We start from the raw sequence: 26,863 nt of genomic DNA, 5'->3' as shown, positions 1-26,863 counted from the left end.
TTTCCCACGATAATAAAGTTGGTGGGAAAGATCGACCAAGACGTCAACCAACAACGTCCAAACCTACACAAACGAATATCCTAGTACGTTGCGTAGCAGTCAGCATGTGCTTAGTTTGGTTCATGCATGCTTACAATTATCATCTCTGTTTGTTGGACAATGTTATCGTGTTCCATAGGTCATAGCTGACATCGGACTGCGAGAAATATGGTCGGTTTTTGCAACTCAAAATAGTACTATAAGATAGTGCAGCAGCCACTTGTAATCTGCCGATACTACTGGTGCCAAAGACGATAAACTGATATGATGCACACAGACGAAGTTTCACGGAAGGTGCTATAAACTCCAAGACTAGACTATAGTAGTGGAATTTGACGAGATTCGTAATGAAACACTGGGATCATAGTAATCTTTAAAAAAAATGAAACACTGGGGTTGAGAAATGGTTTCGAGGTGGAATAAATTATCGAATCATCAGTTGATAGGGAATGAGCTGATCAGAGCGAACTACGGGTGACTTCTTTTGGGTTTATGAGATGGCTTCTAGCTACCAAACAACATAAGCCTAAAAGAAGTGTCCAGTTTCTTTCCACCGAGAAGCCCACCAGAAGCAACGTGCAGTGCATTTTCGAGAAACTGGTCTGGAGCAGTTTCCCGAACTTCTCCGGGAAGAATCGAACCGGTATTTCGTGCTGCCCCTCCGTTCCACTGTCATCGCCTCCATGCAAATGCCCGGAGCCCACCAGATCTGTTATGTATCCCGTCTATTTGATAGCCTCCATCCGTTATGTATCTCCTCTATAAACAAATGTGCAGAACTTGCAAATTCTTTTCTCCCTATGTTCCCATCTATTTGTAATTTTGTCCTAAGTAAAAAAATTAGTTTGATAAACGTTATTAAAAATATAGCAGTATTCTAGCACTAAATTGGTATATTATGAAACTACAATCTAAGATGCATCTAGCTAGTGATATTAATTTGTTATTATAATGCTATATTTTCTTTGAAATTGGTCAGACTAATAATTTTTTTACTTAGGACAAATTTGAAAATACAGTTATTCAGGAACGGAGGAAGTATGTAAGCAACCCCTACTAGTTCACTTAGTTGGAGCAAGATTTAGATTACAACACGAAAGAGATTGGAAACTTGTCCATGAAGGATTGAGAAGGCTATAGGAAGAAAAAATGCCGGTGTCCTCGTCTATCCAAGTCAAAAGTCCGTTTCAAACCAAGTCATCCATCTCTTTGTAATTGTAGTGGCCTTCACTCCATGGCTGCTGAGCAGGCCCAAGACCATCATATGGCGGCCCACCGCCAGCCCATGCTTAGTATAGAAGGGTTCACTAACACTTTCACCTCATAATATTTGGCTTGCCCAAGCCAATGCCATCGGGATCCCATGGTACATGAGATTGTTTTTACCGGGATCTGGCTCATGTCGTAGATGTGGTCGAGGTGGACTTGCACGTAGTTGATGTAGTAGTCATAGCTAAAGAGACCGTCGTCGAGGAAGGTGGCAATGTGATTGTGGTAACAGTAGGACAGACCTTCAGCCATGATCCTCCTTGAGCTGCAGCTTGTCTGAAAAGCTCATAGAATCCGACAAATGGCCAGATGTCAGGATCCCATCACAACTTTTCGTCGACCAAACTTCGTACAATCCGCTGATAAAGACCCCTATGGTGTATTTGCATAGGGTAGTTGGGCAAACTTGGTGCCATCGATATAGTGACCCTCTTTAAAAATCAAGTAAATTCCACTGGTTATCTTAAGAAATAACAAGATCGGATGGGGACTCCACCCGGCATTGTCATTAAGTTGAGGTGAGGATCCAAACACTTCAATAGGATTCATGGAAGAAAAGTATGTACACATTCAGCATTATTTGGTTCACAACTGGTATTGGATAACTCTAAAATTGGGAGCTGCCAGAGTCAAGCAAGAATAACACTTCAGATGATGTTATATGGCAATGAAGACGAATAGCACATGAGTTGGCGTCATCACTTTGAGTGTCAGCCAATAACACAATAAGATCATCTTCGCCGCACTCATGTCCAGCCTATCTTGGACCACATGAAGTTGGGCATTGCAAACAAGTACTCACTCTGTCTCTAAATATATATATTTTTAGCATTTATCCATATTAGCATGTTGGTACAAATTTATCTAAACACGTTTTGGTGTAAATATTCACTCATTTTAATATGTATATAGACAACCTATGAAGCAATTAAAATAGTATCATATAGGAACGAACGGAGCGGAAAGTGTCTTCGACTCCTGAGCACTAGTGCTCCTGCCACTAATTTTTTTTGAAACTCGTATTTCCGAGTTTCAAAAAATTCTGAAAAAAAATCCAGGATGTAGCCGTTGATGTATTCCACAAACGTGAAAAATATCATTTTCAAATACTTTGTATTTTTTATGCAAAAATGATAAAACCTATTAAAATTTAGAGATTTAAAAATATACATACAAGATCCACACTTTTGTCATTTTGGTGCAGTTCGGAATGCAAATTATTTGAAATTACCTTTTCACGTTTGTATGGTATACCATTGGCTACCTCCGGATTTTGTTTCATAATTTTTTGAAACTTAGAAATACGTAAAGACTGAAATAAATGTACCAGACTGAGTACCATTACACATGCTTTAGGAAAAGTAAGTGATGTTATGGTAGAGTTACATATGACTTTTGTGCCTGTGGATTTTCTAATCATGGATATGGGGAATAAAACCTCTAGTCCTATTATTTTTGGAAGACCTTTTCTTCGTACGACAGGAGCTATTATTGATTCAAAGGAAGGGAATATGAAGTTTCAGTTTTCACATAAGAAATGCATGGAACACTTCCCAAGGATAAAGGGCACAACTTTCAAGCTCCCTCATGAGCTTCATCCTCGGTAAACAACAAGTAAGCCTAGCTATATGGCTATAAAGAAAGCGCTTTACGGGAGGCAACCCAGTTGGTTTTTATTTTGGATTTTCTTTGTGTCCTCTTGCTGTAACAAGAGAGAGTTCTCTTAGCTTAGTTTCTGGAATACTAAGAATACTGGGCCTGTAAGGGTTCCTGTTACCTGGTTTTTTTGGAAATTTTTTTACCATTATTGATTGAGTGACGCGTGTGCAGGATGGCTTCCTAGAGTTTGATGGATCTCATTTTTTGCTTGGTCAGGTCGTGGGGCATGTTTGGTTTGGTGTTGCCGTTGCCACGTTATGAGCTCTTGTTTATCGACGGGTGTGTGCTGCACTCTTCGGGAAGGTTCTTCCATTCTTTAAAAAACTTTGATTTACTGTGCGGTTTGCACTTTTGATTTCACGTGTCCAGTCTAGAGGTGTGTGGATTGCTCTTGTTCCACGTGCCACTGCTTGATCCATGCATGTGGCCACGTCTGTCCATGGGTCATTGACTGCTTATTTCCATGATGGACACGTATAGGTCAATGAGATTATGGGGTAAGCAGTTTGGACATATGTTGTGTTTTTCTCTAGACCGGCTAGATATTTCGCCTGGTCTCTCTGGAAGGATCCCGTGAAATCCAGTTCCACTGCTTGGTCGTTGCTTGGCCCTATAAAAATGCGTCACTCCGTGTGCGTCTTCCATCTCGGATGCGCCATCATCCCTGCTCCTTCACTCCTGACACCCCTTCCGTCGAACACAATGTGAGCTCTGCCCTGTTGGTGTCTGATGAAGCGCCGCCGACGGCACCGTGGAGTGCCTAGGGTTCTATCATAGGCCGCTCGCAGGTCATGGGCCCGCGCGACTCCGCAGCGTCGTGATCCTCCAGCGCGGGCGTGCCGCCGCCATCAAGACGAACCGGCGCCGCCTTCGGTCGCTGGTGCGTTCCCTCGCTAATAAGGTCGATGGCTCCCTTCCCCGCACTGCTTCTTTCCTACTCATCTTTCAATTTTTCTCTATCCTTGCAGTCACCGCAGGTAGCGGCGGCATGTACGCATCAGGAGCGGGCGCCTCTTCTTTCGTGCTCTCGCTAGATCCTCCCAGCAGCAAGTCACCCTCTCCACCACGCCCTTTTCCTGCGGACTACGGGAGTCAAATGCTAGCTGGCCCTTGATCTGAATGAACAGACCTGCAACCGGTGCTTGATACGGAAGCATGAATAGTGCAAGAGCTAGCAAAGTCACCGATCGCCATACAGAATGCCAAGGTGGGAAGGTGGAAGCACAAATAGAAGCAGTGTGAAGCTGCTATTTTTTCCTCGCCGGCTACAGATCAAGCGTCTTGGTCAGTGATGTGTTACATACGTTATTTCTCCAGCACAAGTTCTCCCAATCAGCACAGGTTTGGCGACGCCCCCCTTTCGTTGTCCTCTCGACGGCGGGATTACTTCCGTCTCTGGTGCAGCGACGGCGTTCGGTGATTGTTTCTCGCCTTCAGAAGATAAGCTCTCAAAGCACAAGACTCTCTTCAGGTTACTGAAAACTACTTACTGAAAACTTTCTTACGCACAAAACTTCTTGCGGATATGTAAACATGAACTGACAGGACAACTTCATAATCTTGCACGTTTTTAACTTAGGACCTACTATTTGTCTCGCATCATTCATCTGCATGCGAGTCCTCTTGAGAGTCAATTAATGACTGCATATGCTTTGATTTGATTCCCACTGACTAATGGTTTCTTGACCTGTGTTTCTTTTCTCATATTGGCTGGTTGCATGACAATTGGTGTTAGTGACTTCCTTTCGTTCAAGTTTGATTTAGTATTTGTAGGGATGCATCTGTATGAGGATTCTCATCATTAATTGGTGGGTTGGTTTAGCAAAAAAATGACAAGTGTGCATGCAACAATGGGTGGACTATGCAGAATTTTTTCTATATTTTATTTATGGCCAATGAGGTCTGGTGACGGTTGCTACTGATCCGGGTGTTGACAACACTCATGCATGGTTGTGGTTGTGTGGTATGCAGTATATGTGTATTCTCAGTCTATGTAAGCAGTTGCATGTTGAACACTTGGTATGTGTATTCAGAGCAGCTAATTTCTGAATGTAAAAGAATACAACGTCATTTTTTCTAAGAGTAAGGCCCCGTTTGGAATCTCTCCACTCCGTTCTCCACGGAGCTGCAGAGCTCGGTTTGAGCTGCTCCATAAAAAGCTGCAACAGCCTGCTCCGCTCCGGGATCTGAGTCGCGGGAGCGGAGAGAAACCGAACAGGCACTAAATCGATACTTCTGCGAAGCTCCTATTTTTTCATTGGTTTATTGCTATTTCTCCTTACAAACCTACTGTCCGAAGAGAGTAGAGTTAATAGCCTTGGACTAATAATTGATGAAATCCCAGCACGTATATTGATGGGTGATATATATAGCAGATCTCAGTTAATTGCATGTTACGTGAACAGTGACTGCTTGCATGGTTTGAAAAACTGTTCTGTTTTTATTGAGTGGCTATACATGCATGTAGGGATGGGCATATTAACCTAGCACCCAACTACCGAACAGAAAAAACCGGGACCGAATTCGAAAAGACCGAATCCAAAATTCCAATTCTTAGTTCAGTCTGCACTTTGTAAGAACCAAAATTAATTTAGGAATTCCGGTCTTGTACTTTAGTTAACCAAAGTAATCGATCAGACAGATTAGATGCATATGGACAAATGCCTGCGTAAAAGCCCGGCCCACGCACAACCCAACATCTCAAGTCTTTGCTCATGTATGTGCCCTTCTTTCTTCACAGTACGTAGCCTCCAGCAATCCCCTCCTACCCTAGCCACCACTCCCGATCGATTCCTCACTCCTTATCCTAGGCGCCAGCGCGCCGCCTCTCCATCTCCCCTCTCCGCACCCCAACCGGCGACGATGGTGTAATTGGCTTATAAGTGTGTAGGCTTACTATGGGCGATGAGTTATGCATTACCAAGTTACCAACAGACCCTACTTATAGTCATCAATCTATGTTTGCATGTACACCTGTAGGCAAGAATTGCATTCCTGAAGAAACCAACAAATGGATAACCAACACATGAGCCTTTTCTCAATATATACAAAACTTCACTGAAACATGCAAATAAAGCGCGGTGCCAGTTCTCTACCACTGTATCAAAGAAACAAACTTAGCCGAGGATCTCAAATCTAAGTGGAAAGTAGAAACGTTGCACTCTGCCTGTGTTGACTCAATGAACCTTATCTATATGTGTGAATGACTATGTTATCAACCAAGTACTAAACAAAGTTTTAAGAACTTCAAAAGGAAAATCGTCGCACAACAATCAGTATGGCGCGGCGTGCTGCCGCGCACTACACGCTAGTTTTTAATAAAGTGCCAGGTTTTGCCCATTTTGGTTTGAAAAAGTTGCTATTTGTATTCGGAGATGTTATTCCTGCACAAAGTCTGTGCACGGTTTGATTTTTAATTTTTATTTTGTAACTCCGAATGAGCTGAAATTTTAACTGAAGTTGCAACTTTTCATCCTCTGTATGCCTGATTGTTTTCAGAATTTTTCGACAAGTATAAGTAGGGCAGAAAAATATGTTTTGCTGCTGCTGTTTTTCTGGACAGATTATGTCCCATATTGTTTTATGCATATTTTGAACTTTTAAGTTGAATCTTTGTGATCCAATTGAGTTTATGAGTAGGCATACAACATTATATACTTTCTGGACATCCTCATGCATTTTTGTCCAAGGATTATTTGCAGCAAGAAACCTATTTGTTTATCACTACTAATGTCACCCCACGGAAAAGAAATGGGAGAAACGGTGTTTTGAAGTTTTTTTCACAGGGATTGGAGGAGATGCACCAAGAGTTATCCAAGGATGGTGAAAACCATAAGCTTGGGGATGTGAAAACATCCCCACTAAACCTACACACTCTCGGTTTGCACACGTCTAACTTCTGTTTTTCGATCAATGCACTTTATCGCATAAACTTGGAGCGTCTTTTTGTTTGTTTTTGCTTTGATTTTTTTTTTGTGAGACCACCACACTATCATTTTTATATGAGAAAGAGCTACTGGAAATATGGGTTGACATATGTTGCATGATTTTATCATATTGGGAAAAGGGATGCCTAAGTTGATTTTTAATGACACATATAGTTGCATGATTCATGAGCTTGTTAATGAGTAATAATTTACAAATGCTTTATCATGAGCTATCTCTTATTCATGTTTTGATGATGTATGTTATTTTACTTTGTTTGACATGAATTGGTTAGTTCTATGGACACTCATGCATGCATCTAGATGGTCAACTTTCTCCCTTTTGCTAGCCCAAAAATCCCAACAAGTAAAAACTTGTTTCTAACACCTTCAACCAAAGTTTTTCCAGTGAGTCCACCATATCTACCTATTAGCTTTATGCTATCCCAAGTATGTTCATCATGATATTTGTGTTATCTATACCTCTGAGTGAAAATGATTATGTTATTCATTGTAATGGTAAAAGTTGGTTAAAATAGCTCTCACGAACTTGATGCACGTTTTATTATCATAGTATGAAATAAATATGACCCATTGTGATTAAAATTATGATGCTAGTGGCTTGATAAAATGTTTGAGGTTGGGAGTTATATCCCATATGTGCTGTCACATGCAAAGCTTTCAACATGCTCCTTCATTTATTTAGTTGATATCATGTACTTTTGTTTATGGATGCGTATCATGGTGAAATAATGTGGAAATAAAGTGAGTTTAAATAAGTTTGTATAAATGGTTAGAGAGAAGCCTGGGCCACTAATCTAAGCCATGCATCATTCATGGTGGAAATTTACTTACATGCTATGGTGAACCATCTATGATACACCCCACAATAAAAAGCCAACACCAAGTGGTAAATAAAAAGGGTGTTGAGATTGTTCATTTGTTTGTTTGTCTTGTTGTTTTGTTGTGGGCTTGATCCATATCATGGGACAAGAGGTACCCCAGTTGAGGCTCTTAATGATACCATTATAGATAACTTAAATTTGCTTTGTGTCCCAAGTTGAGTAACCATGGCGTAGGTACTTGTATTCAAGGGGCATGAGACATCCAACCTTTACTTTGTCAAGCACACTACCCATATTTGCTTTCACATTAAACTTTAGTCATTCAAACTGCTCTCGGCTAGCTACCAAGCTTTCAACCTGCTCTCGGCTAGCTATCAAGGCCGGCGGTGGCGGCGCTGTTTGCATCGTTCCCTTCTTGAAGGCATCGCCGTGGAGAAGTTCAAGGCCACACTATGCTACCTCCGGGGGAAACCCTAGATCAGTAGATCAAATGACGGCGACTCTATGGTGTCGTTTCCCTCTTGGGGGCGTCATTCGTGAAGGTGTATACGGACCGAGGGACCAGTGGAAGGCTTTTTGGTGGAGCGGTGTTTCAGCTTACACATTGCTGGCGGCGGATCTCGGCGGCATGGCGCCGACGTCTGATGCGCGGAGATGGACTTGCGCAGGGAGGTGGCGCTGTCTGGCATCGTGGTGGCGTCGACGGCAGCTAGACCGGGCAAGATTGATGCAACAGTACAACACTGGAGATGGATTGGTGGCAGGTGGCTGCGGCGGCCTCATACCCGGCAGGCGTCCTGGTTGAGAAGTGCGCCGGACTGGTGGGTGCCCCATACCCGGCAGACGTCCTGGTTGGGACCTCAGGTCTTAGATGGTAGGTTTGGCTGTGAGGTCTGTGTATTAGGCTCAAAATATCAGCATCCCTTCATCAACTGTATAGGAGTAGCGACAGATGTTGCCTAGACGGTGGCTTTAGTCTTACTGTTGTATGACTTTGTAAGGTCTTGTGTGAATTTTTAATAAAAATGGTTGCATGCATCGTCCAAATGCAGAGGCCGGGGTCCTCCTCCTTTTCTAAAAAAATCCTAGGTGATTGCATGGGTGTACAGTATAGTAGAAAGTACACGGCTTTGTATGTGAGGGCCTTGGATTTTCTGATAGAAAGAAAGAAGGGAGGACGTTGGCCTTTAGAAAATCAAAGGTTCGACAAATAATCGTTCATGTCTTGTGCTAAGTATAATAAGAAGGAAGAGATCATGTCTTATGGTGGTTACAATCATAAAATGTTGCCACCCACTGGGTAATATTGTTCATCTGCCTGGCACGCTCAACATTAAAAATTTCATCCGTTATTCTGCGTGAGATGCTGTTATGTTGTGCAAAAAATTTAAAATCCATTGAAAAGTTATCAAACAGTTACCATGCCTTGTGGAATAATCCAGTCAAAATAATAATAACATTGGAATGGCTTACGAATTGTAGCCACATGTGTCAATTTTGCCACCCGAACCTGCTAGCTTTAAAATAGTGTCAATTTTGTCACTGAACCTTGCTAGCTGTTAGGTAGCTGCCGCCCCCGTGACCAGAGAAACCCTCCATGTAGCCCTTGGAATGCCCACCAGCTTTCAAGTAAAAGGTGTATGAAACTGTGCCACGTTTTTTGTGAAAAGGGATCATCATCATCATCACATCATTAAAACGTCATATGGATCCCCGCCGGCCAGCCATCAAGGGTTTGGCTTGCGCCACCTCAGTGATCCGCGTCACCCTCTTCCTCTCCGGCATGCATGCCTCAGTTCTTCTTTTTCTTCTTTTTCTTCTTCTTCTAAGGTCAGCTCTATGTCTCTCTATATATACCAGGAAGAGACATCCATCCGCGTGCGGGGTGCGCGTGACTTAGGACTTCGGCGACGCGGAGAGAAGAGGAGATGCATGTTAGGCCGGCGGTGAGAGGCAGAAGCGGAGAGGAGAGGAGAGAAATCCAAGGTGTTAGAGAAGCAGCCGGCCGGCGATGTGCGGCAGGAGGTCGGAGAGCAAGATGGTCGTCGCTCGTCCGCTGGCGGTGAGTGCGGCCCAGACGGCTTTGCTTTGCGGTTGAGGCGTGGCATGGCGCTGATTAGATTAGGTTAGATTAGAGTGTCGGGGCGTTGCGGCCGGGATTAGTTGCCGAGGGAGGAGGAACGACGGCAGTCAAGTAGGAGGGCCTCTTTCAATCCAATCCACCTTGAGCAGCTGTGAGTTTTGGTTTCCAACCAATGTGGATGCGCTCATGGAAACAAACAAACAAAAAGAAAAGAAAAAGACGGGATTTTGCGGAGGACGGACTGAGCTATCTAGCAATAGCTAGGCTGGCAATCAGCCAGAGAAGCATGCGCGTTTTGTTTTGGTTTGGTGCACCCGCAACGCAAACGCCGCTGCAATCCGTACGGAGGCGTGGCGGCTGTGCACGTGCGGTGACGCACGCGGGTGCAGGAGCGACCAATTTTGACGCATACTTTTATCTGCTCAAGGCGATCCACATCAACACTATGTATACCTGGCCATATCTCGGCCTGGGCCTAGCCAAGCCCGATGCAAAAAACCTAGGCCCGGGCCCGGCCCGGCCATCGGGCCTGTTTTCTGGACCCAAGCCCGGCCCGAACACGTAAAAGCCCGTCGGGCTTCGGGCCGGCCCGGCCCGACCTTTAGAAAAACGTGAAAACTATGTGCTCATCCGTCCAGTTATCACGTACCTATATACAGAATCAGAAGAGATAATATAAACCAACTGTATCATAAGCTTCTATTCTATTCTATATATATACTCCATTCTTTCAAGAATCAAGTAATAATTTCTCTTACACTTTTTATAAATTGCGTTGTGGATGGTTCGTTGTTGGAACAATTTTTCTCAACTGTGGTGGTCTCCAAAATTAATAGGCCCAAGCTGTATATGTCTAACTTGATGGAGATGTTATCATACATAGTGTGAGTGCGCGTGTGCATGGTCACCGCGCCTGTATGTGGTCTAGGTAGTGCGTGAGTGGGTTTGTGTTCGTGCCAGTAGTGGGACACGATCTGGCCTCTGTGGTGTGATACGTCTCCAACGTATCTATAATTTTTGATTGTTCCATACTATTATGTTACCTTTTTGAATGTTTATGGGCTTTCTTTTACACATTTATATCATTTTTGGGACTAACCTACTAACCGGAGGCCCAACCCGTATTGCTGTTTTTGTTCCACCATGGCTCGCATTGTGTGTCATCTCCTCATAAGCCCTGCCACATCTCCATCATGGCTCTTTCTTTTTCATGTGCCATCATGCCTCGAAATCAAAAGGATACACATGACCGAGCATTAAGCCTGTCATATACTCATATTGATACGATTAATGAAGTAGGAGTCTGAAAAATAGCAACATACAACATTGGTAACAAAAGGGTGACCAGGGTTGCAATCGTTTTATATGATGGTCGCGCACTAAGCAGCTCGGGTTACAACATGGATAATGAAGGGTTGGACATCTGGCGACAACATCCGTCACTACTTTTTGGAAGCGGTGACCATGATGAACAAAAGATGGAAAGCATGTTGGGTTCCTGATATATAATCAGTAGGTTATTCCCATAATTGTTACTCTTACTCATCTACCAGATGCTTACTTATTGCAATCATCTCAAGAGTAACAAAATTCGGTTATTGACTTCTAAATGCATGGTTTCTGTTAGATTATAGGCATACATCTGTATATGGTAGATTATGATTTGTAATCATTTCCTGCCTTATCTCTAGAAAAGGCTTCTTGCCCACTAAGCCTTGTACTCTATATGAACTGCCCGAGAGGCTCAATACAACATCCATCATATTCCACCATTCTCCTCTCTATCTCTTCTAACATGGTATCAGCCGCAAGTTCCTAGACCTAACCGCCGCACGCTTCCGCACCGCGCCACCCCTAGGAAGGTCGATCATCATGATCTCTTCCGTGGGGCGCATGACCCATAGCAGGGTTCATCCGTTGATCCGTGAATGGCTGCCCTGGTGAGTTTTTCCGATCTCAAGATCGGTTTTCTCTCCGCCGGTTGCTTGCCCGGTATTTTCTTTTTTGGGCCATTGCACTGTGGCACGCGGTCCCGGCCACTACCCGAGGCCGTCCTCACGGCTGCACTGACCAGCACACCGCCATTGCACCGCCCCTTCGGGACGTAGTGCCACGGCTCACGGTCCATGCCGCCACCCCGAGGTCCTCTCGCCGTCATCCCGACCCGCGAGTTGCTATGCCATCACCATGATCTTGCGTGTACGTAGGAATTTTTTTTGAAATTACTACGTTCCCCAACAGGTTCGCAACTATAGATTACATGTCATGAATATAAATTGTAGTATGATTCTGGAACTAGTTGTTTTAATCATTTTATCACCCATTTGTGGGGGTACTAGTGCTAACTTTTACTAAGAATGCCATGAACTTATTTCTTAAATCTTGCAGGATTACTCAGATCGACGGGTGCGTTGGTGACCATCGCAGCCGGTGGGAGGAGCTCACCGCATCGCAGGAATGGCAGCTATGAGGCAAGGAGTGAGAGATTGGTGGTGAGCCTGCCCGGGCCGCTACTGCTGCCGGCAGTCCTCCAGGAGCTGCTGCCGGCAGTTTTCAGTGACCACCTCCCCGAGATGCTGCAGGAGGAAACGTCTCCAAACTCCTACTGCCAGCAGCACTGTTCCAAGATCCTGCTGCCGGCAGCCACGTGTCTAAGATCTTACTGCGCGACAAAGGTGCTGCCGGTGAGCTCTCTCTCCTCCATCTTTTTTCTTGCAAAAAATGTTTCCTTTTCCCTGTTGAATTGGATGCGTACATAGGCAGTAGAGAAAGCATGCACATATGCACTAGATAGAAATTCATTTCACTAAATCAAAACTTGTTGTGTGCATAGACAGGGTGGCCGTGCATCACCTTTGCTCGCCGGACGGGTCGGGTCGCCCATGTCCTATCGCCTGCTTCCGTACAGCATGATGACAACGGTTTGGCCACAACTGGGCGGTGCCGGTTGCCTCTTCCTTAGTTCTGGTAAGTCCTTGATCTCTTTCTTTTCTCCCTGTGCCTTGAGATGGCCATGATGCTGTTTGTGGCGGTGGTGGTTGGAACCAGCCTTGTGATTGTGATGGTCTTGTGGTAGATAGATATTCATTTCACTAAAAACTGACTCAAAACTATTATGTGCCATGTTTGTTTTGACTTATTCCACCATAAACGAAATCTTTACCATATTGATACACAATAAGCTCCTTCTGTGATGTTTACAATTAGGAGCTGTTGCTCTTGTTGTGTTAAAAGACACTATTTTGGCTTATTAGGGGAGTTACCGGCTTTTGTTGACTATTGGCTTTCTCTTGCTGAGTCGATACACTGGATATGTGATCTGTGATTTGCTGGTTATTGGTCTAAACTCTCTCTCTTTTGTTTTGCGCACGCCTAGTTTAGCACACTCCTCTCAACTGTTATTTTTTTGACATGGATAAAAGACCCTAACTTCTTGCAGCAGTCTGACATGGATATATGAGGCATCCATGCCAGGTTTGAACTCTAGAAAATGCAAGAATTGTTGAAAACTCAAACAACTTTGAATGGTGCCTTGAATTTGTCATGGAAACTGGTGAAATTTTTTTTGGGCCATTTGAAGGATGTCGAGAAAAATAACGTGCTCTCACAGGAAGCCTTCTGTCCAACCCAAACACCCGGTGGCTACAGTCAGAGCAGCACAGGGAGACGGGGACTCGATGGAGCTCGAGGTAGTTGGAGTCATGCGAAGAGGAACCGACGAGAGCTTGGGAGAAACACGAGAGGCAACTTCTCTCAAGGATCCAGATCCTGCAACAGACGTTGATTGCAACAACGGGCCAGTTGTAAAAACCTAGTGTTGCTGGCCATGAGGCACGTGACGTGTAGAAAAGGCAGCGGACGCGGAGCTGCGATCCAACAGGTGATCTATATTGTTTTCCATTTTAAAAGGTCTGCAAATTAAGAAAAGGAAACAAAAATAGAAAGACATAAGGAAAAAAATGGAGAATGAAAAAACCCCAAAGAAAAACCGACAAACTGAAAAAAAATCAGACTAGAGATGCATGCTTTTTTATTAGCATGATCGTTCAATAGGAAGAAGGAAACAAGTACTTTGGTACTCCCTCCGTCTAGGTGAGTATTGAAGGAGCAGCATGTAGGTTCGAGCCCCACATCATAGTGCGGCCGTTATTTTTGAAGATTAAAAAAAAACAAGGTGCAAGTAACACTGTACTGACACCCGCCATACATAAATACGTACATACAAAACTGTGTACGGTATGTGAAATGACTATATTGTCCTTTATACGTTTTGTGAGGGGGTTGTACCGAAGTGGATACCACCCGCGTTGCAACGGAATTTTTTAGAAAAATACCACTCATAGATATCAAGAAAATAAATTAACTATATCATGTATTCCCTCTTGGATGGAGGGAGTAGGAGTACATTCCAGAAAACAAATTGGATGAGAGCAGAAACAAAATATGTATACCATATTTGTTTTACTTAGTTCTGCAAAAAAACAAAACGAAAAAAAATTACATAGCCAAGTGCAAAGTTCAAGATATAATACAACCACATGCAAAACTGATGCTCAATTACTGAATACCGGAAGGTTTTTGCAAAAAAAGAAAACTGTAAAGTGGTCATTGGGTGAAGCCCTAGGCCCAATTTAGGAGGCCATTGGCATTTTTCTCCATATAAAATTATGACCCTATTTAGGATGTTTCAGCATTAACCGGAAACCATCTAAGTAGCTCGTTCCCTCAAAAAAAAAATTCTAAGTAGCTCGTACTACCTTGTCAGCCACCACACTTAATCCGTTGTTTGCGTCTTTGTTAAAAAAAAATTTGAAACTAACATTGAGAACTTATATCGATATTCCCGCCATTTCATGTATATGGAGTGGCTTCGTTGGATGATTGCTCGGCTATTTGTTGATGGATTGTGGGACGGAGAAAATAGTATATCCATGTTGGTTTTCATCATTTGGATCAGCTACGCCTACGCGTTGAGGAAGATAACATACTTTGCTGGCCAGTAGGCTTCAGACACTGTTAATGTTCCGGTGAAAATAATTACGTAGATATCTGAATAACCAAATTTAAATTGGAACAACCAGATTTTCGCACAATTAACGACGCCATACAAGTTCAAACACCCGTGTCCTCTTTTTCCCTGCATTTTTATTTTTATAATATTTTCTAAAGCAATTCTTTTTTTTGAACATCAGTACAGACACAAACGCTCATATACACGTGCATATACTCACCCCTATGAACGCACACACGCATAACCTACCCCTATGAGCACCTCTGAAAGACTAAGCCGGCATGTCATCTTGAGATTTACGAAGTCGCCGTAGGCACCTCGTCATCGACAGGAACGTCTCCTCCCACTGAATGCGCATCGCCGGAAATCCTGAAGTAAATCCAGAAATAAATGCGAGCACCAGGATTTGAACCCTGGTGGGCTGAGGATACCACAGTCCCTCTAACCATCCAACCACAGGTTGGTTCGCTCTGGCCACTGCACTATTAAATTTTCGGTTGGTGTCGACAGAACCGCCCTCTCTCTCCAACGATCGTGACTCTCTTGTTGTCAGCTAGCAGTGTGGACGGTGGTTCTACTCGTGTCGTGTGGATCAGCAAGCATCGATTAGCTCAATTTCTCGTTTACGGTGGCCACCATACCATAGATACCTGCAGAAGCTCAGCTGGGGGTTCGGCCTCAATCCGCTGAACACATCCTGAGTCCCCGGCCGCGGAATCGATTCCCACGTCTTCAGCCAGCCGGCGGCCACGACCTGCTCCAATCGCCGGCCGGATTCCGCCACCTCCCGCACCCGCCGGCCTAGGTAATAATAATATACCCCAACATCCTATGTATGATTTTTGCTTCTGGGATTACCATGTGCATAATCAGTGATGCATTTTCCTTCTACTTTCATGTTGGCAAGAGCAGCCGGCGACTTGCTGCACCTAATGGGGGATTCAGACGACAGACTAGAGTTCACAGTGACCAAGGAAGAAGAATACCGGACCAAGCAGCTGAGGGACCGAAATGACCTCCGCGGCAGGCTCTATATCTTCGGTCTCCACAATGTTGAAAGCAAGGAGGAAGCTCTGGAAGCCAATCTAGATGCCAAGGAACGGCTGGCAGACCTGGAACTATGCTGGGAGCGTGAGAGCCGCAGACCAAACGTCAAAGCAGAGGCGCAGGTAATGGAGGGCCTCTGTCCTCCGGCGCAGCTTCAATCTCTTGAAATCTGGGGCTACCATGGTTCGAGGTATCCAAGCTGGATGGTGGGCAGGGCACACAGAACGGCGGCCCGAAGGGGCTGGAAAGGATCTTCTTCTGGGGCTGTACTTAACTTGGACCTGCTCCTAAACTTGAGAATTTCCTGCGTCTTCAAGTGCTCTGGTTCAGTGACTGCAGCTGGGACGCCCTGCCTGATAACATGGAATACCACACGTCGCTCAAGAAACTGATCATCATTTCATGCTTGAATATCCAGGTCCATTGAGGAGCTTAACGTGGTGTCTTGCAACTGCAATGCAGCCTTCACAAAGTCTTTTCGGATTATCGGACATCCAAACTGGCAAAAGATTGAGCATATATTCCTAAAAAAATATATGTTAACATCTGGCGATGACATAAAGGTACTACTACAACTCTACTTTTTCTCTATTTTCTGTTTGGAAAATGGTACCAAGTAAGGATCTGAAATTTAAGAGCCAGTACATACATTTGCTGGCATCTAAAACATACATTTGCTGCTTACTGCTTCAACCATTTGATAACCTTGAAAAAAAACAGGCTCCTGAGGACTCGAGGGCGAGAGGTGAAGAAATGACTCTTCATCGCCAGGTTTGCGAGTGAAAAAGGTGCTCTACTTACCCTTGCATCCGCTTTACAGAGGATGCATAATGTCATGCCTGCAACTCATCATCACTAAATAATGTAGTTGTTCCTATGATCTGTAATGTAGTGGAGTCATGAATAATTTCGGCGTTATGTTTGTTTTGTAAGAATGTGGAATGATGAACACACAACTTACTTGTTTCCTATGGTTTGTAATGTTGCGGTCTTTTTTTGGTTCTGTCCTGCAATGTTGTGACCATGTCTGACGACTATTGTTACTGGACTGGTACTAGGAGGCAGACACCTTGGTCGGCTGCAAAAATTATTCAGATCAAGCTTTCCCCTAAATGACCTTTTCGCCTGTAGTTCGTTTACTGTGGGATTAAACCTTGCACGAGAAACTTTCTACTGCTTATGATCATCATGAATTAAACCTTGAAGGGGTATTGTCTGAACGGCCACGAGACCCCTCTCCCTCGCGTTGCCCACGCCCAAGGGCGACTCCGGGGTGACCCGAAACCCTAGCGTCCGCTGCCGCTCGTCCTCCTTCCTCCCACCGCGCCGCTGCCGGAGGACGTCACCGGGCGAAAAAAGCCCGCGTGGCCGACAGCGGTGGCGGGGTTCTCTCGCACGGCTTCTCTGGATCTGTTGGGCGGCGGCCCTTGGGGTTCGCCGTGGTGCTCGGCTGCTGCTGCGGCGGCGCCTGGGTGAGGTTGCTACGGTGCTTGGGCAAGGACGCGGCTGCTGCTCGTGGGTGGTGGTGTTTCTCCCTCGCGGCTGTGAGCTGGCAGCCAGATGCCCTTCCGGCACGAGGTCGGCCATGGCGGTGGCGACCCTTCTCCCCGGCGAGCGTTCGTGCGGGTGTCAGCGGCGCGGCCCGGTGGGTGTCCAAACAGGTCCCCTCCTCCACCCTCCTCCCCTCCTGACTTCCCCGCCCTCATTAGCGGAGGCGACCTGGTGGCCACGACGGTGAGGCCACGGCGGGGCTCGCGCTGCGCCCTGAGCGGCGGCCGCCGGCCTCTGGCCTGGGCTCGTGCTTGCGCTGCGCCTGAGCAGCGGCGGCGGCCAGTTGCCACAGCGGTGAGGGCATGGCGGGGTTCGGGCTGCGCCTCATGGCGGCATCCGGCCCCTCGCCGGCAATCATGCTCGCACTGCTCCTCTGAGCAATGGCTGCGCGCAGACCACGGGCAGGCTTGCGCGCTGCTCCTCTTGGCAGCGGTGGTGTGGCCACACCATGGAAAAATTTGCGCCTTTTGATCGTGTTTGGCCGGAGTGGATGTGCTGGAGTGGGCTTCACTGGAGGCGTCGAGACTCTCGGTGAACAGCGAGGCTGGTGAGGATGGTTGGTCCTGGGAGCGTGCTTGGAGCGCTGCGGACGGTTTGGCCGACCGCGCGTGGGTGTCCGGCGTCTGACAGGCTGTGGACGCTGGTTGGTTGGACCACGAGAGCTGGCTACGTTGGCGAGGGGCTGCGGAGGGGGCAGTGCGAAGGACAATGCCGCCTTCTTCAATCTGGCGAGTATGGTGGGAGGTGGGCGACATAGCGGATGGAAGTCTTGCCCATCTTTGATCGGTGCCGGCGACGATGGCGCCCGTGGGCGTCGTTCTCCTCCTTGGAGGTGTTGTTGAAGCATGTCAACATCTCCCTACCTCTCTCGGACTGGTGGATGTCTCCGGGTGAAAGCCAAAATTCAGTTGGATCGGCGTGATGGCGGCGTCCTTGACGTCGTCCCTCTGTTGGGAGCATCGCGCTTGGAGACACGGGGCTCTTGTTTTCTTCTCCGGCGCACGACGTTTTCCTAGGCTGATGCTCAGAGGCGCTATGGACGCTGTCACCGGTGAGTACAAGGAGATGTATTTTATCGGGATCGACCAAGTCCCGCCATCTACCTGCCATCCTTAGGCATCAAGGGTGGATGGTGCGTCGACAAGGGAAATTCAGGCAAAGCTGTCGGCCTTTGGACGTGATAGGCGGCGGTTGAGACGCGGCGATGATACTCGGGTTAGGACAGGCTCTCTTTTGCTTTGTAGTTCAGATTTCAGTAGTGTCTGTCTTCGGACTAGCCGGATGTGGAGTGCATTCTTCGCTTGTGTTAGCGAGTTGTAGACGTTATACTCTACCATGTTGTGTTGTTTGAGTGGTATCAGCTCTTTCTTGAGCTTGTAAATCTTTTCTTTTCTATCAATGCATCGAAACGCAAAACTTTTGCGTTTTCGCGAAAAAAAACTTGTCCGTGACGAAGCGAGCGGCGACGGGGTAGTTTTCAGAGGGTCCATGCCGGGCCATCATCCCGCCCTGGATCAGGACAGAGAAGGTGGCTATGCCTAGCTTTACAAGGACTACTTCGATCTCACCAATCTAGTGTACAGTGCCAAGCTATTCCGGCGCCGTTTCCGGATGAGAGAGATCTATTCAACCGCATTCGAGTTAGAGTGATGGAGTACGATGATTTTTTTTAAGTGCAAACCAGATGCATGTGGTAAGTTTGGCTTCTCCTCTTATAAAAAATACACCGCAGCAATTCAGATGATTGCATGTGGAGTAGCCGGTGATCTGGTAGATGAATACATATGCATGCGTGAATCTGTATGCCTGGATTCAATGTATAAGTTTTATGAAGCTGTGGTTCAAATTTTTGGCCCGGAGTACTTGAGAGAACCAACTGTTCCCAACACTCAGCGGATGTTGTCGATCAACGAGGGCAGAGGTTTTCCTAGGATGCTTGGAAGCATAGATTGTATGCAATGAGAGTGGAAGAACTGCCCATTTGCTTGGCAGAGGCAGTACAAGGGGCATGTTGGAAAATGCATGGTCATTCTTGAAGCAGTGTCATCACATGATCTCTGGAGTTGGCACTCTTTTTTTGGCATGGCAGGCTCTCACAATGATATCAACGTGGTTCAACACTCTCCGGTGTTCGGCAGACTCGCGGCAGGCAACTCCCCGGAGGTGAGCGATCATATCAATGGCCACGAATACACCAAGGCATACTACGTAGCTGATGGTATCTATCCCCAGTGGTCTACATTTGTGAAGACCATCTCCAATCCTCATGGAGAGAAGAGGGTTTGGTTGGCCAAAAAACATGAGAGTGATAGGAAGGATGTGGAGCGTGCTTTCAGTGCTCTCCAATCTCGATGGGCTATTGTTCACACCCTGCTAAGACATGGAGCCTGGAGATTATGTGATGTGATGATAGCTTCTGTGATCATGCACAACATGATCATAAAGGATGCATGATGATCATTGGGAGTTCCAGGGTCAGAATGTTGAGCCCCAACCAGGACTGGCAACATTTTAGGAGTTCCTCTAGTTTCAGCATGAGTTGCGTGATCGCGACACTCACACTCGACTTCAAGATATTTTGGTTGAGCATATGTGGACTTTCGTAGGGAACCAGTAGGACTTTTATTTGGTTGTAATAAATCTATAAGATTTTAAATTATTCAATTTTAAAACTATGAATTTATTCTCGTATGTGTTTCAATTTTCAGATATTTTTACTATTCTTACCATTTATTTAAGTTTGTTCCGTTGTTTTGAGAGAAATACCCAGATCCGGGAAAAAAAATGAAATGGCAGGTCAAATAAGCAGCCCCGTAGGATGCACTGTAAGGATGCGAATACCGGATACATTTGTCCCATTTATTCTCCATTTTGTACATGTCGACATGTATAAAATAATAGAGAATAAATGAGACAAATGGATCCCGTTTTCACATCCCTAGTGCACTACCAGAAAAACAGCCGGACACCTGCCCGGACTGAATCGAAGATAAATTCGGGTCCGTTTAAGCAGCCCGTAGGAGACGTCCTCATAGTGCTATCATCAAACTCACAATTGTACTAGTTGGGAGTCCATTTCCCACGATAATAAAGTTGGTGGGAAAGATCGACCAAGACGTCAACCAACAACGTCCAAACCTACACAAACGAATATCCTAGTACGTTGCGTAGCAGTCAGCATGTGCTTAGTTTGGTTCATGCATGCTTACAAATATCATCTCTGTTTGTTGGACAACGTTATCGTGTTCCATAGGTCATAGCTGACATCGGACTGCGAGAAATATGGTCGGTTTTTGCAACTCAAAATAGTACTATAAGATAGTGCAGCAGCCACTTGTAATCTGCCGATACTACTGGTGCCAAAGACGATAAACTGATATGATGCACACAGACGAAGTTTCACGGAAGGTGCTATAAACTCCAAGACTAGACTATAGTAGTGGAATTTGACGAGATTCGTAATGAAACACTGGGATCATAGTAATCTTTAAAAAAAATGAAACACTGGGATTGAGAAATGGTTTCGAGGTGGAATAAATTATCGAATCATCAGTTGATAGGGAATGAGCTGATCAGAGCGAACTACGGGTGACTTCTTTTGGGTTTATGAGATGGCTTCTAGCTACCAAACAACATAAGCCTAAAAGAAGTGTCCAGTTTCTTTCCACCGAGAAGCCCACCAGAAGCAACGCGCAGTGCATTTTCGAGAAACTGGTCTGGAGCAGTTTCCCGAACTTCTCCGGGAAGAATCGAACCGGTATTTCGTGCTGCCCCTCCGTTCCACTGTCATCGCCTCCATGCAAATGCCCGGAGCCCACCAGATCTGTTATGTATCCCGTCTATTTGATAGCCTCCATCCGTTATGTATCTCCTCTATAAACAAATGTGCAGAACTTGCAAATTCTTTTCTCCCTATGTTCCCATCTATTTGTAATTTTGTCCTAAGTAAAAAAATTAGTTTGATAAACGTTATTAAAAATATAGCAGTATTCTAGCACTAAATTGGTATATTATGAAACTACAATCTAAGATGCATCTAGCTAGTGATATTAATTTGTTATTATAATGCTATATTTTCTTTGAAATTGGTCGGACTAATAATTTTTTTACTTAGGACAAATTTGAAAATACAGTTATTCAGGAACGGAGGAAGTATGTAAGCAACCCCTACTAGTTCACTTAGTTGGAGCAAGATTTAGATTACAACACGAAAGAGATTGCAAACTTGTCCATGAAGGATTGAGAAGGCTATAGGAAGAAAAAATGCCGGTGTCCTCGTCTATCCATGTCAAAAGTCTGTTTCAAACCAAGTCATCCATCTCTTTGTAATTGTAGTGGCCTTCACTCCATGGCTGCTGAGCAGGCCCAAGACCATCATATGGCGGCCCACCGCCAGCCCATGCTTAGTATAGAAGGGTTCACTAACACTTTCACCTCATAATATTTGGCTTGCCCAAGCCGATGCCATCGGGATCCCATGGTACATGAGATTGTTTTTACCGGGATCTGGCTCATGTCGTAGATGTGGTCGAGGTGGACTTGCACGTAGTTGATGTAGTAGTCATAGCTAAAGAGACCGTCGTCGAGGAAGGTGGCAATGTGATTGTGGTAACAGTAGGACAGACCTTCAGCCATGATCCTCCTTGAGCTGCAGCTTGTCTGAAAAGCTCATAGAATCCGACAAGTGGCCAGATGTCAGGATCCCATCACAACTTTTCGTCGACCAAACTTCGTACAATCCGCTGATAAAGACCCCTATGGTGTATTTGCATAGGGTAGTTGGGCAAACTTGGTGCCATCGATATAGTGACCCTCTTTAAAAATCAAGTAAATTCCACTGGTTATCTTAAGAAATAACAAGATCGGATGGGGACTCCACCCGGCATTGTCATTAAGTTGAGGTGAGGATCCAAACACTTCAATAGGATTCATGGAAGAAAAGTATGTACACATTCAGCATTATTTGGTTCACAACTGGTATTGGATAACTCTAAAATTGGGAGCTGCAAGAGTCAAGCAAGAATAACACTTCAGATGATGTTATATGGCAATGAAGACGAATAGCACATGAGTTGGCGTCATCACTTTGAGTGTCAGCCAATAACACAATAAGATCATCTTCGACGCACTCATGTCCAGCCTATCTTGGACCACATGAAGTTGGGCATTGCAAACAAGTACTCACTCTGTCTCTATATATATATATATTTTTAGCATTTATCCATATTAGCATGTTGGTACAAATTTATCTAAACACGTTTTGGTGTAAATATTCACTCATTTTAATATGTATATAGACAACCTATGAAGCAATTAAAATAGTATCATATAGGAACGAACGGAGCGGAAAGTGTCTTCGACTCCTGAGCACTAGTGCTCCTGCCACTAAATTTTTTTGAAAATCGTATTTCCGAGTTTCAAAAAATTCTGAAAAAAAATCCAGGATGTAGCCGTTGATGTATTCCACAAACGTGAAAAATATCATTTTCAAATACTTTGTATTTTTTATGCAAAAATGATAAAACCTATTAAAATTTAGAGATTTAAAAATATACATACAAGATCCACACTTTTGTCATTTTGGTGCAGTTCGGAATACAAATTATTTGAAATTACCTTTTCACGTTTGTATGGTATACCATTGGCTACCTCCGGATTTTGTTTCATAATTTTTTGAAACTTAGAAATACGTAAAGACTGAAATAAATGTACCAGACTAAGTACCATTACACATGCTTTAGGAAAAGTAAGTGATGTTATGGTAGAGTTACATATGACTTTTGTGCCTGTGGATTTTCTAATCATGGATATGGGGAATAAAACCTCTAGTCCTATTATTCTTGGAAGACCTTTTCTTCGTACGACAGGAGCTATTATTGATTCAAAGGAAGGGAATATGAAGTTTCAGTTTTCACATACGAAATGCATGGAACACTTCCCAAGGATGAAGGGCACAACTTTCAAGCTCCCTCATGAGCTTCATCCTCGGTAAACAACAAGTAAGCCTAGCTATATGGCTATAAAGAAAGCGCTTTACGGGAGGCAACCCAGTTGGTTTTTATTTTGGATTTTCTTTGTGTCCTCTTGCTGTAACAAGAGAGAGTTCTCTTAGCTTAGTTTCTGGAATACTAAGAATACTGGGCCTGTAAGGGTTCCTTTTACCTGTTTTTTTTGGAATTTTTTTTACCATTATTGATTGAGTGACGCGTGTGCAGGATGGCTTCCTAGAGTTTGATGGATCTCATTTTTTGCTTGGTCAGGTCGTGGGGCATGTTTGGTTTGGTGTTGCCGTTGCCACGTTATGAGCTCTTGTTTATCGACGGGTGTGTGCTGCACTCTTCGGGAAGGTTCTTCCATTCTTTAAAAAACTTTGATTTACTGTGCGGTTTGCACTTTTGATTTCACGTGTCCAGTCTAGAGGTGTGTGGATTGCTCTTGTTCCACGTGCCACTGCTTGATCCATGCATGTGGCCACGTCTGTCCATGGGTCATTGACTGCTTATTTCCATGATGGACACGTATAGGTCAATGAGATTATGGGGTAAGCAGTTTGGACATATGTTGTGTTTTTTTCTAGACCGGCTAGATATTTCGCCTGGTCTCTCTGGAAGGATCCCGTGAAATCCAGTTCCACTGCTTGGTCGTTGTTTGGCCCTATAAAAATGCGTCACTCCGTGTGCGTCTTCCATCTCGGATGCGCCATCATCCCTGCTCCTTCACTCCTGACACCCCTTCCGTCGAACACAATGTGAGCTCTGCCCTGTTGGTGTCTGATGAAGCGCCGCCGACGGCACCGTGGAGTGCCTAGGGTTCTATCATAGGCCGCTCGCAGGTCATGGGCCCGCGCGACTCCGCAGCGTCGTGATCCTCCAGCGCGGGCGTGCCGCCGCCATCAAGACGAACCGGCGCCGCCTTCGGTCGCTGGTGCGTTCCCTCGCTAATAAGGTCGATGGCTCCCTTCCCCGCACTGCTTCTTTCCTACTCATCTTTCAATTTTTCTCTATCCTTGCAGTCACCGCAGGTAGCGGCAGCATGTACGCATCAGGAGCGGGCGCCTCTTCTTTCGTGCTCTCGCTAGATCCTCCCAGCAGCAAGTCACCCTCTCCACCACGCCCTTTTCCTGCGGACTACGGGAGTCAAATGCTAGCTGGCCCTTGATCTGAATGAACAGACCTGCAACCGGTGCTTGATACGGAAGCATGAATAGTGCAAGAGCTAGCAAAGTCACCGATCGCCATACAGAATGCCAACGTGGGAAGGTGGAAGCACAAATAGAAGCAGTGTGAAGCTGCTATTTTTTCCTCGCCGGCTACAGATCAAGCGTCTTGGTCAGCGATGTGTTACATACGTTATTTCTCCAGCACAAGTTCTCCCAATCAGCACAGGTTTGGCGACGCCCCCCTTTCGTTGTCCTCTCGACGGCGGGATTACTTCCGTCTCTGGTGCAGCGACGGCGTTCGGTGATTGTTTCTCGCCTTCAGAAGATAAGCTCTCAAAGCACAAGACTCTCTTCAGGTTACTGAAAACTACTTACTGAAAACTTTCTTACGCACAAAACTTCTTGCGGATATGTAAACATGAACTGACAGGACAACTTCATAATCTTGCACGTTTTTAACTTAGGACCTACTATTTGTCTCGCCTCATTCATCTGCATGCGAGTCCTCTTGAGAGTCAATTAATGACTGCATATGCTTTGATTTGATTCCCACTGACTAATGGTTTCTTGACCTGTGTTTGTTTTCTCATATTGGCTGGTTGCATGACAATTGGTGTTAGTGACTTCCTTTCGTTTAAGTTTGATTTAGTATTTGTAGGGATGCATCTGTATGAGGATTCTCATCATTAATTGGTGGGTTGGTTTAGCAAAAAAAAATGACAAGTGTGCATGCAACAATGGGTGGACTATGCAGAATTTTTTCTATATTTTATTTATGGCCAATGAGGACTGGTGACGGTTGCTACTGATCCGGGTGTTGACAACACTCATGCATGGTTGTGGTTGTGTGGTATGCAGTATATGTGTATTCTCAGTCTATGTAAGCAGTTGCATGTTGAACACTTGGTATGTGTATTCATTGCAGCTAATTTCTGAATGTAAAAGAATACAACGTCATTTTTTCTAAGAGTAAGGCCCCGTTTGGAATCTCTCCACTCCGTTCTCCACGGAGCTGCAGAGCTCGGTTTGAGCTGCTCCATAAAAAGCTGCAACAGCCTGCTCCGCTCCGGGATCTGAGTCGCGGGAGCGGAGAGAAACCGAACAGGCACTAAATCGATACTTCTGCGAAGCTCCTATTTTTTCATTGGTTTATTGCTATTTCTCCTTACAAACCTACTGTCCGAAGAGAGTAGAGTTAATAGCCTTGGACTAATAATTGATGAAATCCCAGCACGTATATTGATGGGTGATATATATAGCAGATCTCAGTTAATTGCATGTTACGTGAACAGTGACTGCTTGCATGGTTTGAAAAACTGTTCTGTTTTTATTGAGTGGCTATACATGCATGTAGGGATGGGCATATTAACCTAGCACCCAACTACCGAACAGAAAAAACCGGGACCGAATTCGAAAAGACCGAATCCGAAAATTCCAATTCTTAGTTCAGTCTGCACTTTGTAAGAACCAAAATTAATTTAGGAATTCCGGTCTTGTACTTTAGTTAACCAAAGAATCGATCAGACAGATTAGATGCACATGGACAAATGCCTGCGTAAAAGCCCGGCCCACGCACAACCCAACATCTCATGTCTTTGCTCATGTATGTGCCCTTCTTTCTTCACAGTACGTAGCCTCCAGCAATCCCCTCCTACCCTAGCCACCACTCCCGATCGATTCCTCACTCCTTATCCTAGGCGCCAGCGCGCCGCCTCTCCATCTCCCCTCTCCGCACCCCAACCGGCGACGATGGTGTAATTGGCTTATAAGTGTGTAGGCTTACTATGGGCGATGAGTTATGCATTACCAAGTTACCAACAGACCCTACTTATAGTCATCAATCTATGTTTGCATGTACACCTGTAGGCAAGAATCGCATTCCTGAAGAAACCAACAAATGGATAACCAACACATGAGCCTTTTCTCAATATATACAAAACTTCACTGAAACATGCAAATAAAGCGCGGTGCCAGTTCTCTACCACTGTATCAAAGAAACAAACTTAGCCGAGGATCTCAAATCTAAGTGGAAAGTAGAAACGTTGCACTCTGCCTGTGTTGACTCAATGAACCTTATCTATATGTGTGAATGACTATGTTATCAACCAAGTACTAAACAAAGTTTTAAGAACTTCAAAAGGAAAATCGTCGCACAACAATCAGTATGGCGCGGCGTGCCGCCGCGCACTACACGCTAGTTTTTAATAAAGTGCCAAGTTTTGCCCATTTTGGTTTGACAAAGTTGCTATTTGTATTCGGAGATGTTATTCCTGCACA

The 26,863-nt window shown here is 45.0% G+C and overlaps 2 long non-coding RNA genes across 2 annotated transcripts; both read left to right on the top strand.

Moving 5' to 3' along the window:
- The first annotated feature begins 3,586 nt into the window (after window positions 1–3,586).
- Window positions 3,587–4,557, top strand: LOC123172429 (uncharacterized). Its single transcript, XR_006485596.1, has 2 exons — window positions 3,587–3,847; window positions 3,936–4,557. It is a non-coding gene; the product is annotated as an uncharacterized lncRNA (long non-coding RNA).
- A 19,523-nt stretch (window positions 4,558–24,080) lies between these two features.
- On the top strand, window positions 24,081–25,393 carry LOC123172428 (uncharacterized). Its single transcript, XR_006485595.1, has 2 exons — window positions 24,081–24,351; window positions 24,440–25,393. It is a non-coding gene; the product is annotated as an uncharacterized lncRNA (long non-coding RNA).
- The last annotated feature ends 1,470 nt before the right edge of the window (window positions 25,394–26,863 follow it).

This window comes from Triticum aestivum, unplaced genomic scaffold (assembly GCF_018294505.1).
Source record: "Triticum aestivum cultivar Chinese Spring unplaced genomic scaffold, IWGSC CS RefSeq v2.1 scaffold86867, whole genome shotgun sequence".
Taxonomy (NCBI): domain Eukaryota; kingdom Viridiplantae; phylum Streptophyta; class Magnoliopsida; order Poales; family Poaceae; genus Triticum; species Triticum aestivum.
This window is presented reverse-complemented; position numbering and strand designations above follow the sequence as displayed.